The following is an 18,384-nucleotide window of genomic DNA, read 5'->3' on the forward strand; positions in this document are numbered from 1 at the left end:
CAGAGCCAAGAGCTTAGCAGCAGAGGAGCTCTGCAGCCAGGAGGGGAACTCTGCTAAGTCTGTTGGTGGATCCTGGGAGACCCAGAATCCATCAGCTGAACGACAGAATTGACCTTCCCTAATCTGGCAAACTCCCTCATTTGGAACCGGTCAGGTCCGAAAGCTGCCGGACCAAGGATATCTAACCTGTACCAGGGTTCCGTCATCCACATGAACTGGAGCTGCCTGACCCAGAGCAGGGATGAGCTAAGGGGAAAACAGGAGCTCAAGGTAAGCTGGAACCAGAAACACTGCAGCCAAGACCAGAGAGAAGCAGCCCAGAGAGCAAAGTTAAGCAGAGGCAGAACAGTAGCAGGGCTTAGAGTGGAGCTGGAGCTGGAGTCCAGTGCCAAGTGTGGAAAGCAGCTGAGAAAAACGAGGGGGATCCTGGGCAGGGAGATGCCACCTGCCAAGAGGCCTTGCAGGGGGAACTTGGAGGTCCCTGACATGAGGGACAATGCTGGGGAGAAGCATCCTTCATTACATTAGTAGTGGTTTAATAATTTGCATTTGATTTGAATTGTACGTAATGATCACATTATATATATATATATATATATATATATATATATAAATAAAATGTTCAAGGAAGCATCCGGGGGGACACCTACCCTCTGTATTAATTGACCACAACACTGGATCAAGCCCCCTAGAAATCTGGAGCCCAGCCTCATCAAGCTCTTGATACATGGGAGGAAGAGGAGTCCTCAAGGTCAGACAGGCCTCTAGGTAAAGTCTAGGAGCAGACTCTTAATAAATTTAAAAAGCAGAGGCGAAGCGTCTGGGACTGTGCATGAGCAGGAGTCAGCTGATTCCATTACCGCCCTTTAAGCCAGCTCCCCCTAGCTCCAGCTCCTGCTCCCTGCCCTTACTAGGCAGCAAGCGGGGGGAAGCAACTAATCAAGGGACTAGTTGACTATCCAATAAGCTTTTTCTTATCAGATAGTCAACTAGTCACTTACATCGCTAACGTGGAGAGTGCAAGTCTTTCGAAGGGGTTGGTTGGGGCAATGCTGTTTTTTAATCTTAACAATGGGCCTTCCGCAACACAACATCTTGCAATTTTATCCTTGATAGAGCTGGCCTTGGAATGCCAGTCTCAGGAAGCTTTAACTCCAGCACAGCACCCAAGAAAGACTAGAGAGGAGTTTTTGCAAGACATTCTGAGTCGTACTGATGCCAAACACGAGGAATTGAAGGAGTGGAAGGACAGTGACAGGAGGGAGTGAAAAGAGAGCATGCAGTGACTCCTAAGCATTACAGAGCAGCAAGCAAACATGTTGGAAGCCTGCTAGGCCCTGCAAACAGAGCAGCTGTGCAACCAGCCCCTTCTTCAGCTGGTGTTCCTAAACTTTCTCCAATACACCCCCCTGTCTCTGCCAACTCAATTTGGGTATCTCTCTGAACCTGGGAACCACACACCACACTCCATGCCTGCCTGCCCAACCTCCACCCTTGCAGACTCCCATAGGTTGCTGATACACTCAATGCCAATCTGCACGCAGCTTAGCCCTGATGTACTACAGACCCCCTTCTGCAGCTCATCAGATGGCAAGGTTCCATACAAATCTTTGACATATATACACACACCTGTGACATTCTCCAGCCATGCTTCCCCTCCCTGTCTCTCACAGTGCAAATGTTTTAGTATCATTCTTCATAGGTGTCCTACATTTATTTGTTTGTGTTTGATAAATGAAATTCATGTGTTTCCTGCTGGCTACACTTGCCAATCTCCCAGTTTCTAAGGATAGGTAGCCCAAGATCTCCTCCCAGCCACCAGGGAGGGCTGGGCCGAGGCATGGCAGTCCCTCGCCCCGGCCACCAGCCAGAGCAACCCAGCTCTCCCTCCTATCCCATACTTCAATTTGACCCCTCCTGTCTCCATTCCTGCACTCACCATCCTCCCTAATCCTTCCCCACCCCACATTGCCTATCCCTCTCCTTCCATCTCTACCCATTCCTACAACTAACTCCATTCCTCCCTAACCCTTCCCCAGCCCCACCCCATACTGCCTACCCATACCCCCAACCACCTTCTTCCATTACTACACCCTCATCCTTCCCTACCCACTCCCCACCACCACATTCCCCATTCCCCCTGCCTCCATTCCTATATCCCTACCATTCCCCCTTAACTGCACCACCCATCCCCACATACACATACATCTCCCTTCCTCTCTCTCTACACACCCCCTGGTTCCTTCCATGAATTTGTTGAGCTGTGTACTCGTCCTCCCAGGAGCACCACCAGGCTGGGCAACAGTCTGGCCACCGCAGCAGCAGCCACAGCCTGCCCCCAGCCCAGCCTTTCTGCATGGGATTGAGGCAGCCTTGCAAGACCTACCCCACTCACAGCAGGCCCAGGAGAGCATGCCTGAGCCTAGGTCGCACAGAATCAAGCTGCACGGCAAGCATGTGGGCTCGGCAGGCTTGGGACAGGCCCCACAGGCAGATGGACGCTGCTCCAGGGGGCGTGCAGAGACGGAACTCCTGGGACTGTGCGCTGACCCAGGTCACCGGCACACACCGGAGTTGCTCACTCAGGGAGAGACGTGCAGTGTGGCCCCCAAACACTGTGGTCAGGCTGCACAGAGCAAGGCAGGCTGGGGGCAAGACCCAGAAGCAGGTGGAGGTTACTTCAGGGATGACAACACTGTTATCCCTCAGGAATTTTTTTTTTTTAATAGAGAGACGAAAGTAAGTAAGAAAGCATACCCCAGAAAAGCTAAGGTCAGTTTAGCACTAAGTCCAACACATGTGAGAGCAACTCCCGAGCAATGCAGCCACTGCACTCCCAAACACCGCAACCAGTTTTACTGACTTTCAGCATGAGATTGCTGCTTCAAGACATACGTGACCCTTACAGCCCTGCACCAGGCTCCTTTTATAACTGTGGTCTCAGGCTATTCAAACTTAACTTCCAGGCACTGAGCCTCAGCAGACCAGTCCCGAGTAAAGCTTTCACTCTTCCTTTCACAAATATTATGGAGGGTACAGCACAACAATGATCATAGGGATATTCTCATCAGCCAAGTCCAGCTTCCTGTACACATATTGCCAGAAAGCCTTCAAATGGCCAAAAGCACAGTCATTATGCACCTGCTCAGACTGTTATTGCTGCTGTCAAAGTTCCCTGCATATAATTTCATGAGCCAAGGCATTAAGAGGTAGGAAAGATCTCCAACGATCACATTTCCACTTCCCCCACCGTGATCTTCGGGTCTAGAAAGAAAGTTCCCATTTACAGCTTCCTGAACAGGCCAAAGTTCTGGTGTCATGCATCTTTCCAGGCCAGATGTCTGTGAAATGCTCACAGTAATCCATAAGCACATGCAGAACCATGGAGAAATACCCTTTGTAGTTAGGGGCAAGGTGGTCTGGTGCCAGAAATGGAATGTCTATGCCACTTATCACGCCACCACAGTTTGGACGCTCGTCCATGCAAAGTCATCTACAATTTCACGCATGTTTCCCAGAGTCACAGAACTGCACACTAAGGCTGTAACATTTTTAAAAAACATTAACAATGTAACTAATTGAAATTCATTCAGTTACAAGGCTAGTCCCATGAGATGCTGGCCCCACCATGCCTGCAGGCTCCTGAGAGACTGCTGGATCCACAAGCTCCAGGTTCACAAGCCCCCAGTACTGCAAGCCCTGCAGGCTCCTAGGAGTGATCCAGAGTTTAACTGATAAACTTAAACTCTTACACCCTTACTGCACACTTCCATCACCATGAGTCCAATGGTTGACTTTCACATTCTGAAATTACTGGTGACCAAGCAAAAGCTGTCTGGAGTAACCAGCTTCCAGAGTGTGATTGCCATTGTCATGTAGCGGGTCCTTTTGACCACGGCCTTGCGCATATTCCTGTGGTGGGAAGAACACCTAAGCAGTCCAGCACCCTGGCATTAATTTCAAAAAGGGGAATTACACAAAAATGAGGAGGTTAGTTAAACAGACATTAAAAGGCACAGTGACTAGAGCCAAATCCCTGAAAGCTGTACGGAAACTTTTTAAAGACACCATAATAGAGGCCCAACTTAAATGTATACCCCAAATTAAAAAACATAGCAAGAGACCTAAAAAAGAGTCACCGTGGCTTAACCACCATGTAAAAAAAGCAGTGAGGGACAAAAAGGTATCTTTTAAGAAGTGGAAGTCCAATCCTAGTGAGATAAATAGAAAAGAACATAAACACTGTCAAATGAAGTGTAAAAATGTAATAAGAAAAGCAAAAAAAGATTTTGAGGAACAGCTAGCCAAAAACTCAAAAAGAAATAATATTTTTTAAGTACATTAGAAGCAGGAAGCCTGCTAAAAAACCTGTGGATCCCCTAGATGATCGAGCTATAAAAGGAGCAATCAAGGACGATAAAGCCATTGCAGAGAAACTAAATGATTTCTTTGCTTCAGTCTTCACGGCTGAGGACGTTGGGGAGATTCCTGAATCTGCACCGTCCTTTGTGGGTGATGAATCTGAGGAACTGTCCCGGATTGAAGTGTCATTAGAGGAGGTTTTGGAACAAATAGAAAAACTTAATGTTAACAAATCTCCGGGACCGGATGGCATTCATCCAAGGGTTCTAAAAGAACTCAAATGGGAAATTGCTGAGCTATTATCTGTGGTTTGTAACCTATCCTTTAAATCGGCTTCCGTACCTAATGACTGGAAGTTAGCCAACGTGACACCAATATTTAAAAAGGGCTGTAGCGGCGATCCTGGCAATTACAGACCGGTAAGTCTAACTTCAGTACCAGGCAAATTAGTCGAAACAATAGTAAAGAATAAAATTGTGAAGCATGTAGAAGAACATAATTTGTTGGACAAAAGTCAACATGGTTTCTGTAAAGGGAAATCCTGTCTTACTAATCTGTTAGAGTTCTTTGAAGGGGTTAACAAACATGCAGACAAGGGGGATCCAGTAGATATAGTATACTTAGATTTTCAGAAAGCCTTTGACAAGGTCCGTCACCAAAGGCTCTTGTGTAAATTACATGGCCATGGGATAAGAGGGAAGGTCCTTTCTTGGATTGAGAACTGGTTAAAAGACAGGAAACAAAGGGTAGGAATAAATGGTAAATTTTCAGATTGGAGAGGGGTAACTAGTGGTGTACCCCAAGGGTCAGTCCTGGGACCGATCCTTTTCAACTTATTCATAAATGATCTGGAGAAAGGGGTAAGCAGTGATGTAGTAAAGTTTGCGGATGATACCAAACTGTTTAGGATAGTCAAGACAGAAGCAGACTGTGAGGGACTCCAAAAAGATCTCACCAAACTGAGTGATTGGGCAACAAAATGGCAAATGAAATTTAATGTGGATAAGTGTAAAATAATGCACATCGGGAAAATAACCCCAACTATACGTACGGTATGATGGGGGCTAATTTGGCTACGACAAATCAGGAAAGAGATCTTGGAGTTATCATGGACAGTTCTCTGAAAACTTCCACACAGTGTGCAGCGGCGGTCAAAAAGGCAAATAGGATGCTAGGAATTATTAGGAAAGGGATAGAAAATAAGACCCAGAATATCTTACTGCCCCTGTATAAAACTATGGTACGCCCACATCTTGAATATCGTGTACAGATGTGGTCTCCTCACCTCAAAAAAGATATTTTGGCCTTGGAAAGGGTTCAGAAAAGGGCAACTAAAATGATTAGGGGTTTGGAACGGGTCCCCTATGAGGAGAGGTTAAAGCGACTGGGACTTTTCAGTTTAGAAAAGAGGAGACTGAGGGGGGATATGATAGAGGTCTATAAAATCATGAGTGGTGTGGAGAGGGCCGATAAAGAAAAGTTATTTATTAGTTCCCTAAATAGAAGAACTAGAGGACACCAAATGAAATTAATGGGGAGCAGGTTTAAAACTAATAAGCGAAAGTTCTTCTTCACACCGCGTGTAGTCAACCTGTGGAACTCCTTGCCAGAGGAGGCTGTGAAGGCTAGGACTATAATAGAGTTTAAAGAGAAGCTAGATAATTTCATGGAGGTTAGGTCCATAAAAGGCTATTAGCCAGGGGATAAAATGGTGTCCTTGGCCTCTGTCTGTCAGAGGCTGGAGAGGGATGGCAGGAGACAAATCGCTTGATCGTTGTCTTCGGTCCACCCTCTCTGGGGCACCTGGTGCTGGCCACTGTCGGTAGACAGGATACTGGGCTAGATGGACCTTTGGTCTGACCCAGTACGGCCGTTCTTATGTTCTTATGTTCAATATTGCCCATACTGCCACACAAAAGCCCCTCACAAGAAAAACACAGGCCGCTGAGGCCGATCCAGAGACAGATCTTGAAGTCCCTTGGGTGCTCAGCACTGTTCTCAGTAAACAGAACTTAACTTGGCAAGCACCTGGGCCAAAAAGATAAGAGCAGGGACACAAGCTGTCCCATACACTAAGTTAACGAGCACAAAAAAAGAAAAGAAAAAAAAAGGACAAGATAGAAATAAAAGAAATGAGCTGTCATATACATTTGTTAACAAGAACCTGGAGCAGGGAAGCAAAAACATAGCTAGCTTTCACGTGTGCCAGTCATGTCTGCATCAGGCACTGACCACAATGCCTTGAGATAGATGTCATGTCACAAGGAAGGAACCCTAAAATGGTACTGGATGTCAAAATTATAGTATAAAGCACCCTGAGCCCTAAGCGCGGGGAGGTTCTGTATCAAAAAATAGAAGGCACGTATCGTCCAGCCTGGCTGAGGGGTTGATCACCCAAGGCCGCCTCCCACCCACCGAATCACGAAAGGGTGTACGAATCCGGAGCATGCTTCGTGTTGTTTTGTGTCTGTGCATCATAATTGTTACTGGGCTTGTAAGTATTGCTTAATACATTATTTGTCAGCTTTGCAATAGTTAGTTGTATTGCATTAACCATACTGTATAATGGTACCACACCTACGTCTAATAAGAACTAGGAGTTGAATTGAGGGGTTGTTAAGTGACTAGGCAAACTAATAACTAACTCTACCGGCTGTTCCAAGGTAACCATAGAGGGACTGGCTATAGGAGGAGTTTATATTATTGTTGTATTAACTTTCTCTAATGTATGTTTTATTTGCATGCTACGTTGTCTTAAACAAATCAGAGATAGTAATTTAATATAATCAGATTGTAGTCAATAAAGTTTGTAATTGGTTAAGTACATTTAAGTCTCGGGCTTTCCTCCTTCGCGGCCCAGTCCCTTGCCACAAAAAGCCACCCCTAGACAATCTTTCGAACCTCTGGTTCATCAGCCATATGCTTTTCCACAGGCAGAGCAGCTTTCATTTGCATGTGCTTGCATTGCAGGATGGGTGTGAGCTCAGCACATAATCCCATGAAAGTAGCTTTCCTCATACAAAAGTTCTGCATAAGTGGATGCAGATGCCTGTCATCCCGCACATGCATGATGATGTGATATCACCACTCACTACTTTTTCCCAGAGCCTAAAAACGGAGTTCCACTGTGGTCATCACCTCCACAAAAGCCACATGAAATCTCATGTCATATGAATGCCACGCGTGATGTTCTGTGCTAGTGAGACCTATCAACATTTTTGTCAACACCTACAGATCCATTCCCGCACAAGGAGGAGGCAGAGCACAAAGCACAGAAGCCATAGAAAGATGGCACCAAATGCAGGTAGAGGTGCAGCCCTTGTCTGTGGCAGGCCTATGAGCCCTGGAGCAGCCTCTGTCCGCAGGGACTCTGCACTGCTTCAGTGTCCAGAGAAGCCTCTGTCTTCAGGGAGTGCAGAAGATGAGGACCCATGAGAGCTTAAAAACCTTGCCTCTGCAGACACTGGTTGCCAAAAAAACTCCCACCCAAAATCACAACACGCAGATTTTTGGGCATTACTGCCATCAAGTGATTTTTATCCCTAAAACCAGAGGTGAACACTTGAACCCACCCCCTAGGATACTCCAAGTTCTTTTGCCCCAAAAGAGCTTGAAAAAAAAAGAGGAAAACAAGCTGCAGTGTCTGGTAACTGACCCCTCAGTCTGAGGCATGCAGATACACAAAGACAGACAAACCTTCCAGGACACAAGAATCAAATCATCACCTAAAAAAATGATTTTTATTACAAAATAAAAGATAACTTGATAAAGCATACTTGGTTGCTAGATGTTACAGAGCAACTAAGGAAAACAAATTAAAACAGAGAAAAGTCTTTGGGCACAATGCAAGGTAGTAAATGGGAAGGAGAGGCACAGATTCACAGAGCAGTTCAAACCAATCCACAAAATTTAAAAAAAAATCCCTGAACATGACTAGATTCACTTTTCTTTTTACTTACAATTTTCTCTTTCTTCAATCCACTCCCATGCCCCAAATTCTTCGGAGACCGAGTAGTCCTGCCTGGGTTTAAATCATTATGTGCCTCAACTCCTGATTTCTCTCTCCCCCACAAAGAAAGCAAGCAAGACATCTATATCCAGTTCAAATCTCAACACATTCTCTCGACTGGTTCTCCCGGCCTCCTGGCCAACACCTTTGCTAGCGACCTGAGTTTAACCACTTAGTCACTGGGTGCTGGTTAGCACCCCTGTCTATTACACTGGGATTTTACATCCCTAGTAGGGATTCAAAAGGAGAGCAGGGAGTTGGGATCCACAGAGGGCTGGGGTGCCAGAGGCAGGCTCTTGTCAGGAGAAGGGATTTAAACGACTAGTTGAGTAGTCGACTACCCAATAAGCCTAGACTTAGTAGTCTAGGTAGTCAAGTCACTACTCAACTAGTCACTTCTCCCCTGCCCTTGCTACCTCTATCAGAGGCAGCAAGGGTGGGGAGCAGGCTTAAAAAACGGTTTCCCCCAGCACTGTCTCTGCCCAAGTGGGGGGAACAAAGGAAGCAGAGGCTCAGCGGGGCACTGAGTGCAAGCCAGGACAGCTGAGTCCTGGCTCACGCCCAGTCCCCTACTGCCTCTCTGCTTTTTAAATGTAGTAAGAGCCAGGCAGCTCTTAATACATTTAAAAGGCAGAGCTGCTGTGGAGTTAGCTCCCAGTGCCGGGCTCTTACTACATTTAAAAAGCAGTGAACGGTTTAACCAATGTTTACATGCCTAATTCAAGTAAATACACACACACACACACACACACACACACACAAAGTGGTTTTAATAACCTCTTTTAAAAACCACAATTTTTTAGAACTGCAATTCAGTCTGCATGATGCGGTACACACGTTCATTCATTTCTCCTCTCCTTTCTACGGCCACCGTTACATGCTGTGTCAAATTATATTTTGAGTATTTCAGAAGGGCCATTCTACTGTGCTCTTGTACAGCAATTAGCATAATGGCATCTTGATTCTGACTATTACAAGTAATACAAAAATATAGTACTAATAGAACATCAACAACCTCATACAACATAGAAAATAAGGCAAGAAGAAAGGAGAAATTTTCAAGAAGGAGTAAGCATTAAGCAGCCTGCAGGCCAAATGCAGTTCTCACAGGTTAGCCCCTGGGCCACCACTCCGGCAGCTCCCATTGGCCGGGAATCACAGCAATGGGAGTTGTGAGTGGCCATACCTGCAGACACTCCAGTCAATAAAGCATCTGGGGAACCACATTCAGCCTGCAGGCTGCTTATTACCCACCTCTGCTCTAGAAGTAATGAACAACATGCACACTGTTAACTAATGAATAACAAGCAAGAAGAACTGCAAGCACCCTTGCCTGTTCAAGATTTGTTTTAATATGCGCCTATTCCAAGGTCTAAGTACAGTTAATTGCTAATTAAAATTAAAAAATAAAACTTCCATATAGTAATTTGTCAAATCAAATCAGCCCAACTACCAAAAAACAGAACACAAGGAAAACTTCCTCCATCTGGCTACTTAATAGCTTGCAACTCACGCTTGTCCTAAAAGTATGGGAAAATAAATGGACCTTTCAGAATCTTAAAGGCTAAAACCTAGCATTAATCAGATGGCGAGGGTGGAAAGCAAGTTTCAGAATTGATGTTCCTTCATAAAGAATACCTTACCATGTGCCTCCACCCACTTAAACCTTCACTCAACTGCCCTTCCTAACTGCAACTGTGACATTAGGAAAGTTAGACATGGTCTGAAGGAAAGGGCTGGAACAAAAGCCCCTGGCACAAAAATAGTAGCTCATTAGGTACGCAAAGGTGGCTCATTAGGTATGCAAATGAGTGGAAATATTTGCCACACCTCATTTGTATATCTTCTTGCTCAAGAAAGCGCAATGTAGACATAGCCTAACAGTGAGAAAGGTGAGAGGGTGAAGAGTGGATATGTGGTATCTTTAAAACCATATCACTTTAGGCAGGTGCAGTTTGTTAACCCAGGAAGGCATACTACCTTGAAGGAGGAAAGAACATGGGCATATACTTAGTCTTACTGGGAAAAGCCCTCTCATTGTGGTGTAGATCAGGGATATCAACTGATATTAGTAAAAACTACAATAATGCAAGCAGATGTTATTGTTTTGGTGATGAATTAACAAAGGGTAGTAGCAGATACCAGTTATAAGAAAGGATAACACTGTCCTGTATACACTTTCCTTCAGAAACTACTGTTAATAGTGGGAGTATATTTCAGCCCTTATTATAGTAAATCACCTGCCTTGAGCTTGACAGTCCCAAGCCAATAGGATTTCTGGTTGCTGTCATCAACTATTTTCTAAAGTTCTCAACCTATTTACCAATGTATGCCACATATGCAGATGTCTGTGTCTCTGATGATGAGCTCCCACTAAGAGTTACAGGCACTACATACACATCAAAAACTACCCTATTATATTCTTTTTCCTATCAAAAAACTGTGTTTCTGGGCACAACATTAAAGGATTACCCAGTACAGATACAGCCTTTAACTGTCTAGGCTCAGAGTAGCCAAGAGATCATATACTACAGTTAAGAGCCTTCTGCTTCGGTACAGATGACGCACCGTGGTTAGGGTTCCCACGCGCTAGCTACACAAGGCAAGTAACAGAGCAGGCCTGCGATCTGTACAGTGGGATGGGCGGCACAGATCCAGGCCGGGGAGGCCCAAGGCCTGGCTTACATCACAGGCTTCCTGGGAAGCCCGATGCAGGGCTGATATCACGGGCGTACGTTACAAGTCACCCAGTGGCAAGGCGAGGTCCGCGCCCCGGGGGTGCTTATGCAGAACACAAGGAGGCTGCCACGCCTGGCTCTTGCGACACCGGGCGAGCCGAAGCGCGGCGCCAGGCTCCTGCGGGGGGAGGCGGGGCGGGGGGGAGCTCGGGAGACTCGCAGCCCCTCCGAGCGGCTGGCGACGGGAACGAAGACGGGGCCAGCCAGGCCGCGGGGACAGGCCTCGCTCCGGCCCCTCTGCCTCAGAAACACTCGCCCGACAGTCACTGCCCCCGCCCCGCGCTGTCCCGGCGGGCAGCAGGACCCCTGGGGAGCCGCACTCACCGCCGGCAGCCGGGATGCCGCGAGGCCGCTGCACCGAGGCAAGAGATTCAGACCGGACGGCAGAGAACGCGTCGCGCCGCGCTTTTTGTTTGAATATCGTCACCGCCCAACAAGCCGGGCTCTGATTGGCGGGCTCGGCTCCAGAGCTTCGTTCCCATTGGACAAGAGACGCTTTGAGGCCCTCCCTCTGTCCCGCCCTGCGAGAGCGGCTAGAAAAGGCCCTGCGGAAAGTGGGAACGGTCGCTCTCCAGTGGCGAGCGCTGGGGAGGCTGGTCTGCTTCTGTGGTTCCAGGGCCCGAGCCCCTCCCCATGTCCTGCTGCCTCAGCCAGAGCCCTGGCACCGGCAGGCTTCAGGGCCACCTCTTTCCAGGGGAGCTCTCTGGGGCTGTGTCTAGACTGGCCTGAGTTTCTGGAAATGCTTTTAATGGAAAAGTTTTCTGTTAAAAGCATTTTTGGAAAAGCGCGGCCGGATGGGTGCGGTGTTCGTGTTATAACAATGCGCTCTTGTGGAATAGCGCGGCCAGATTGGTGGTGCGCTTTTCCGCAAAAGCCCAGAACCATTTTGCAGAGGGCACAAGGGCACCAGCCCTTTCAGGGGGCGGGGGTTTGAGCTCCGTTCAGACACATGCTTAAAGGGGTCTCCCCGGACAGCCGTTTGTCTCCTGCTCCATGGTTTAGGCCCTCTTGCAGGGACTGACAGCCATAGCAGGTTTGGGGGTTGCCCTCTGACTTTTGGACACGGCTGCTACCGATCAGGGTGGGCAGATCCACCATCAGCGCTGTCGTGATGGAAGTAAGTCCCGTGGGGTGGGGGGAGGGTGCTGCACTCCATGCCTGGGGCAGCCAAGACTCCACGCTGGGTCACCCAGGGGTTTGGGCCATTCCTCCCTTGCACAGGACTGCTGGGGGGGGGGCGGGATGTAGGGCGAGGGGGCTGTGGTGTGTGTGTGTGTGTGTGTATGTGTGCGTGTGTGTGTGTGTGCGTGCATGAGGACAGAGAGAATCACGGGGAGGGGGCCAAGGGAGTACACACCCACCCCTGCCTTATGTGATGTGTTCCCCTGTGTTTCTCTGCACCCTTCTGCAGGTCGTCCATGCCATCAACGATGTCCTGCTCCCCAGAGTGATCCACCTGCAGGACGTGAACGCTACCGTTGTCGGCTTCGCTGCCCTCGGGTTCCCCAGCTGCGGGGGAGCCCTGGATGCAACCCACATCCCCGTCTGGGCCCCAGAGCATCGAGCGGCCCATTTCATGAACAGAAAGGGGTACTGCTCCATTGTTCTGCAGGCCCTCGTGGACCACCGGGGCAGCTTTCTGGACATATGGATAGATATGGAATTTGGAGTCCGCATTTGTCATCTTCATGATTTTATGAGGTTGATCAGCATTCTAAATTAATTATTCACGTAACCTTGCGTAACAGGGAGAAGACCTTAAACTGGGAGGGGGAAGGGAGCTACTCCTGGGAGAGGTGGCCCCGGACATGGGGGGGCAGGCTGAACAGGGAGGTGGGCAGCAGGAGCAGCAAGGGCCATTGCAGGAGGGGGCCAGGGCAGGTGCACCATGATGGGGTGTGCATCCAGGAGGACCTCATGGACATGTTCTCACAGGCTGCGGAGTAGGGTCGCCTCGGTTTCCCTGGACAACTCCCTCCCCTCCCCTTATCTCCCAATACACAACAACACAGTTGGGTTTCACCCAAAAAACTTGTAGGTTTTTAATTACAAAGGGGGAAGAGGGGGAGGGGACCTTGAACTGGGAGAGGGAGAGGAGCTACTCCTGGGAGGGGTGGCCCCTGCGACTGCTCCTGCGGGGAAGGACCTGGACATGGGGGGGCAGGCTGAATGAGGAGGTGGGCAGCAGGAGGGGTAGGGTTAGGAGGAGGAGGGTCCATTGCAGGAGGAGCAGGGACTGGAGGAGAAGGAGCCATTGCAGGAGGGGCAGGAGGGAGCGGGGGCAGTGCTAGAGGAGGGATGGCAGGGGCATAGGGCAAGGCCATGCCATAATGGATGGCATGCACTATGTGTGCGGAGAGGCTGGTAACGGAGTTTGCCATCAGTGCACAGTGTTCCTGGAAGGTGGCCCAGGCCTCCTGGCGCCACTGCAGGTCCGCCTCTGTGCGCCTGTGGATGGCAGTCTCTATGCGCTCGACGGCCTGCACATGGCCGCAGGAGCTGGTCCCGGTGTCGGACACGCCACCTCCGTGGTTGGGCGGCTGGGGGTGCTGCTGCTGCTGCCGGACTGGAGGGTCCCCCGCTCCAGGTTGGTCCCGCTGCAGGGAAGAGAAGAAAGGATGGGTCAGTCAGGCAGCCCGGCCACTGTCCCCACACCTCATGCCTTCCACCCCACCCCTGAGCCCAGGTGACACCACAGGGGTAGTGTGGCTTGGGCCCCCTCCATTTCCCCCCTGCCCCCCACATGTTGTATATTTGCATAGAGGACCACCTCTGGAGTAGGGTTCTCCTCCATGTATTGGAACCCCCGGTCTCTGTCCTGGCCCCGTGGAGGGTGGGAGGGTGCTCGTGTTGCATTAACCTGTGGAACTCCCTGCCGGTGGAGGCTGTGAGGCTTTGGGCTAATCACTGGTGTTTGACAGGGAGTGAGATAAATCCCCAGATGTGGTCTGGGCTATCAGATCCCCATCGCGTGGGATATCTCCTGGATGGAACCAGGAGAGTGACAAGGGAGTGTCCCATCCTTGCAGCAAAACTCAGGAGGCCCTAGGGGCGGCCCAAGTACTTCCCCCCCCCCCCCTTCTTCCTCCCACTATCCCTCACACACGGTAGCTCAGGGACATGTGTGGCCGCAGTGGAGACTTCCCTCGGGCAGCCAGCCAAGGCACTGGGAGCAGGCAAGGAGTTCGGGGGGGCCACGCTCACAGGGCTGTGATGCTGCGGTTTTCCCAGGAAAACCTCACAGCCAGGCATGGGGACAATGTGCTATTTTGCCTGCTATACCCTTGCGGAGGTGCAGGCTCTGGCCTGTGTCCCCTTGGCCCTGGCAGCCGGAATCCACCCTCTCACCCCCGCCCCCTCCCCGGTCCTGCCGGACGCGTGTGAGCAGCACGGTCCCAGGCGTGCCCTGGAGCTGCCTGCTGGCCACGTGCCACTCGGTCACCAGGCTGCACGTACTGCTTGCTGCCTAATGCTACACAGCGTGCAGCTCACATGGCCCGAGTGACATGCTCTCCTCTCCCCCCTCTGGGTGCCTGGCTCCCCTCCCGCCCACCCTCGTGAGTGCAAAGTGCAACACCTACTGGTGTATCCTTCCCCGGCCTCTGAGGACGTGCGGGAGACGTTGGGGCTGCTGGAGGGGGCCTGCTGGATGGCACTGCTGGCCTCGTCCTCTGGCACACTGCTGCTGCTGTTTCCCTTCCCTCGTCGTGGTGGTCCTGGTGATTGGGGGGTGCACGCAGGTGTCGGCTGTGACATCCGGGGCTTGTGGAGCTGGCTGTCCCAGGATGGTATGCAGACGGTCACAGTGGGGGCAGGTGTCTGGTCCTGCCCCCCGGCCCTCGCTGGCTCGCACATAGCCCAGGCGAAGTTCTTTGACTTTAGCCTGGACCTGTTCCAGGTTCCAGGCTGGATAGCCCTGCTGGGCTAGCACCCAGGCCATGCGGCCAAAGATGTCGGCGTTGCGGCACCGGGACCGGGTGTCATGGAGGCCCTCCTCCTCCTCCCACAGGTCCAGGAGGGTCTCCAGCTCCCCCGAGGACCACGATGGGGCTCTTCTTTTGCGGCCCCTGGGGGCGTCCTGCACTGGGGGTGCGGGTGGCTGAGCACCCGGAGCTGCCATGCTGGGCTGCGAGGTGGCTGCTGGGCATGGCAGGGGCAATGTTGGCAGGCCTCAGGCCAGAGGTCTGAGGCATGCTTCTGTCACATGTGCTCAGCAGCCTGCGGCTACTTTAAGAGCTCTGGTTACCAGGAAGTCCGGGGTGGCTACGGGGTCTCCCAGCGTCCAAACAGCTTTTTTCCGTTTAGCCTGCTTTTGTGCAAAAGTCTTAGCTAGCTGTCTACACTGGCCCTTTTGCGCAACAGTTTTTTGCAAAAAGGACTTTTGCCCGAACGGGGAGCGTCAAAGCTTTTCTGGAAGAAGCACTGATTTCGGACAGTAGCTCATCAGTGCTTTTGCGGAAAATCAAGCGGCCAGTGTAGACAGCTGGCAAGTTTTTCTGGAAAAGCAGCTGATTTTCCGGAAAAAGTGGCCAGTCTAGACACAGCCTGGGTGTACAGCCTTATTGGCCCACTGCAGAGACAGCCACGTGACTCCCTCCCCCCCCCCCGCTAATTAAATTCACAGAGTAATGGGGTTGCGAGGTGTTGGGCTACACGCTAGAACTCCAAGGGCCCCCAGCATCCGACTGACTGACCATGCATTGAAAGTCCGATTGGCAGCACGGCCTGGGACAGGCTCCCAACATGCCTTGGCACCAGGCAGCTCTCGGAAGGGGACGCCAGGTCCTTGTGACCCCTTGGCACAGGGTGGCTTTGTGCACATGCTGCACTCTGGCCTATAGATGCCACTTTTGCAGTGCCCAGTGGTCATGCTCCCTAGCCAATGGGCAGTGGTGCTGTCTCTAAGAGGTGGGAGCAGTGTAGGGTTGCCAGATGGTAGAAACAAAAATACCAAACGCTGCCCTCCCCCCAAAAAAACACACTGGGAAAAAAATCTCTTGAAGAAAAAAGGGGGGAGGGGACCAAAGTTGTTGAGCAAAGAAAAAGAAAAGGACTCAAAGACTTACTAAGCAAAACAAAACAAAATTAAAATGAAACACTATTAAGACATCATGTCCCCTTTAAGAGTGAGTGCAGGGATAGGAACAGGGGAGTGGTTGAGCACTAAGATCCAGGGGAGTCATTGCTTCCCCTTGGTCTTTTTGCTGGCAGCCATTTTGTGCCGGTAGCCTTGTGGAACCTGGTAAGCATGTGGTTGGGGGTCGGGGGGCTGGGGATGTTGGGGGGGGGGGAAGGCCTGTTGCTGAGTGTTTGTAGGGTTGCCAGGTATTTTCTGAATTGTTTTACTGGACAGGAAGCGAAAATACCAGACTGTCCGGGTGAATACTGGACACCTGGCAACCCTAGAGCAGTGCCCAGAGTGCTGGCTTTACAGCTCTCATTAGCCAGGAACTACAACCAATGGGAGCTGTGGATGTGCCTGCAAATGCGAGGCCTCAAGGTATGCAACTGAAGCTTCTCTGTGCCTAGAGGCTTCAGGGACCTGATAGCTGCTTCCTGGGAATCAGGATAAGCACCTACTCCTAAGCCCTACTGCAGCCCAATTCCCTACCATAATCCTGAGCCCCTTCCTGCACCATGAATTCCTAACCTCCCTACCCCAGAGCCTGCGCCTCAGGTGATGCCCTCAATTCCTTCCCATGCCCCAGGCTGGTGGAAGAGACAGTGGAGGAGAGCAAATAAGGTAGACTGGGGGATGGAGCAAGCAGGGGACAGAACCTAGAAGAAGGAGTTGGGTAAGACAAGAAAACTGGCAACCCTATATTTTATGCAAGCTGGGTTGCTCATTGGAGGTAACTCATGCCACAGTAACCTGATTTCTTTCTTTGAGGTAAGAACTGGGTGGTTTTTAGCTGAGGGAAGTAAACAGGCTTTGCTAAAACATTTGATAAAGATTTAATAAATACTGTAATGCCTTCTCATTTGGAGGCATTACAGTACTTGAATTAGAGAAGATGGGCATCAGTACAAACCATAATAATGTCGATGGTCACTAGTTTGAAGAGAAAGCAAACCGGTGATAGTGAACTGTTGAACTGGAGGATGGTTACGAAAGGAGTTTCTCAAGGATTGATTTTAGGACCCATCTTAATCAATGCTTATCTAATGACCTTGGTCCAAGAATAAGGCATGTGCTAATGAAATTTGCTGATTATAAAGTTGACAGTCATCAGTACAGAGGAGGACTGGATTATTACACAGGAAGATCTGGATGACCTTGTAAGAAGTGATGAAATTCAGCTTCATAAAGTGCAAAGTCACATATGTAGGGGCTAATAATAAAGAATTTCTGCTGTAAGATGGGGATTTGTCTGCGCTTTGAAAGCAGCAGAGGAGAGATCTGGTTGTGTGGGTTGATCACAAGAGGACCATGAGCCACCAGTGTGATGTGAGGTGTGGCATTTCCAAAATAGAGAAGTATTAATTGAACAAGGTATTGGTAAGGCATTATTTGGAAAAATGTGTACAATTCCTGGTCATCCATGTTCTAGAACAGGGGTGGGCAATAATGTTTTGCCAGGGGCCACTTTGGAAATTTTTGAAGTGACCCCGGGCCACACAGGAAGGAGTGGGACATCATGTGGAAGGGGCAGGGCATCAAATAGAAGGGGCGGGCCAAGATACTTCCAGGTTCCCCATCCCCAGACAATGATTGATCTGGGGGTGAGGGAATTCCTTTGCCCCCCCCCCCCACATTCCTCCGAGGTACCCATGCCCCGGTGTGGGAGGAGACTTCTCACACTCCCCTGCTCCTAGGCCGAATAGGGGGTGTGGGAGCACGCAAAGCCTTCTCCACTTTTCCCCTGCAGTGCACGGCGCTTGAAAGCGCCACGTGCTCCTGGCAGGACGGGAGGAGGCTTTGCATGTTCCCCCACCCCCCGGCAGGGGAGCAGCAGGGCTTCCATGGACCAGATCCACCCACTTGGCAGGCCAGATCTGGCCCACGGAGGCTCTTTTGCTCATCCCTGTTCTAGAAAGACTAATTCAAATGGGAACAAGGTCAGAAAAAGAGAATCTAATATGAGGGCAGTGGAGGTCCTGTATTATGAGAAAACTAGAAGAGCTTGGACCATTTAGCCTAGCAAAAAGAAGGCTGAGAGGGGATATGATTATTCACTATCTACTACATATTTGAGAAAGTTTGTGAGCAAGGGAGTCTGTCTGTCCGTTCATCTCTTTGTTCAAGAATTCCTCCTAAAACAGTAAGAGCTAGAA

General features: G+C 50.1%; 1 protein-coding gene and 1 long non-coding RNA gene across 2 annotated transcripts in view; one reads left to right on the forward strand and one right to left on the reverse strand.

Moving 5' to 3' along the window:
* The window catches only part of TTK (TTK protein kinase), a 73,416-nt gene extending 61,840 nt beyond the window's left edge, over positions 1–11,576 (reverse strand). Inside the window, exon 1 of the mRNA XM_075923778.2 lies at positions 11,434–11,576. The gene's annotated coding sequence lies outside the window, so the exon portion shown is untranslated. The remainder of the gene's footprint in view (positions 1–11,433) is intronic.
* Positions 11,577–11,629: 53 nt separating this feature from the next.
* Positions 11,630–12,844, forward strand: LOC142827816 (uncharacterized). Its single transcript, XR_012902571.2, has 2 exons — positions 11,630–12,226; positions 12,521–12,844. It is a non-coding gene; the product is annotated as an uncharacterized LOC142827816 (long non-coding RNA).
* Positions 12,845–18,384: the final 5,540 nt, after the last annotated feature.

This window comes from Pelodiscus sinensis, chromosome 3, assembly GCF_052426305.1.
Source record: "Pelodiscus sinensis isolate ZL-2025 chromosome 3, ASM5242630v1, whole genome shotgun sequence".
Taxonomy (NCBI): Eukaryota; Metazoa; Chordata; order Testudines; family Trionychidae; genus Pelodiscus; species Pelodiscus sinensis.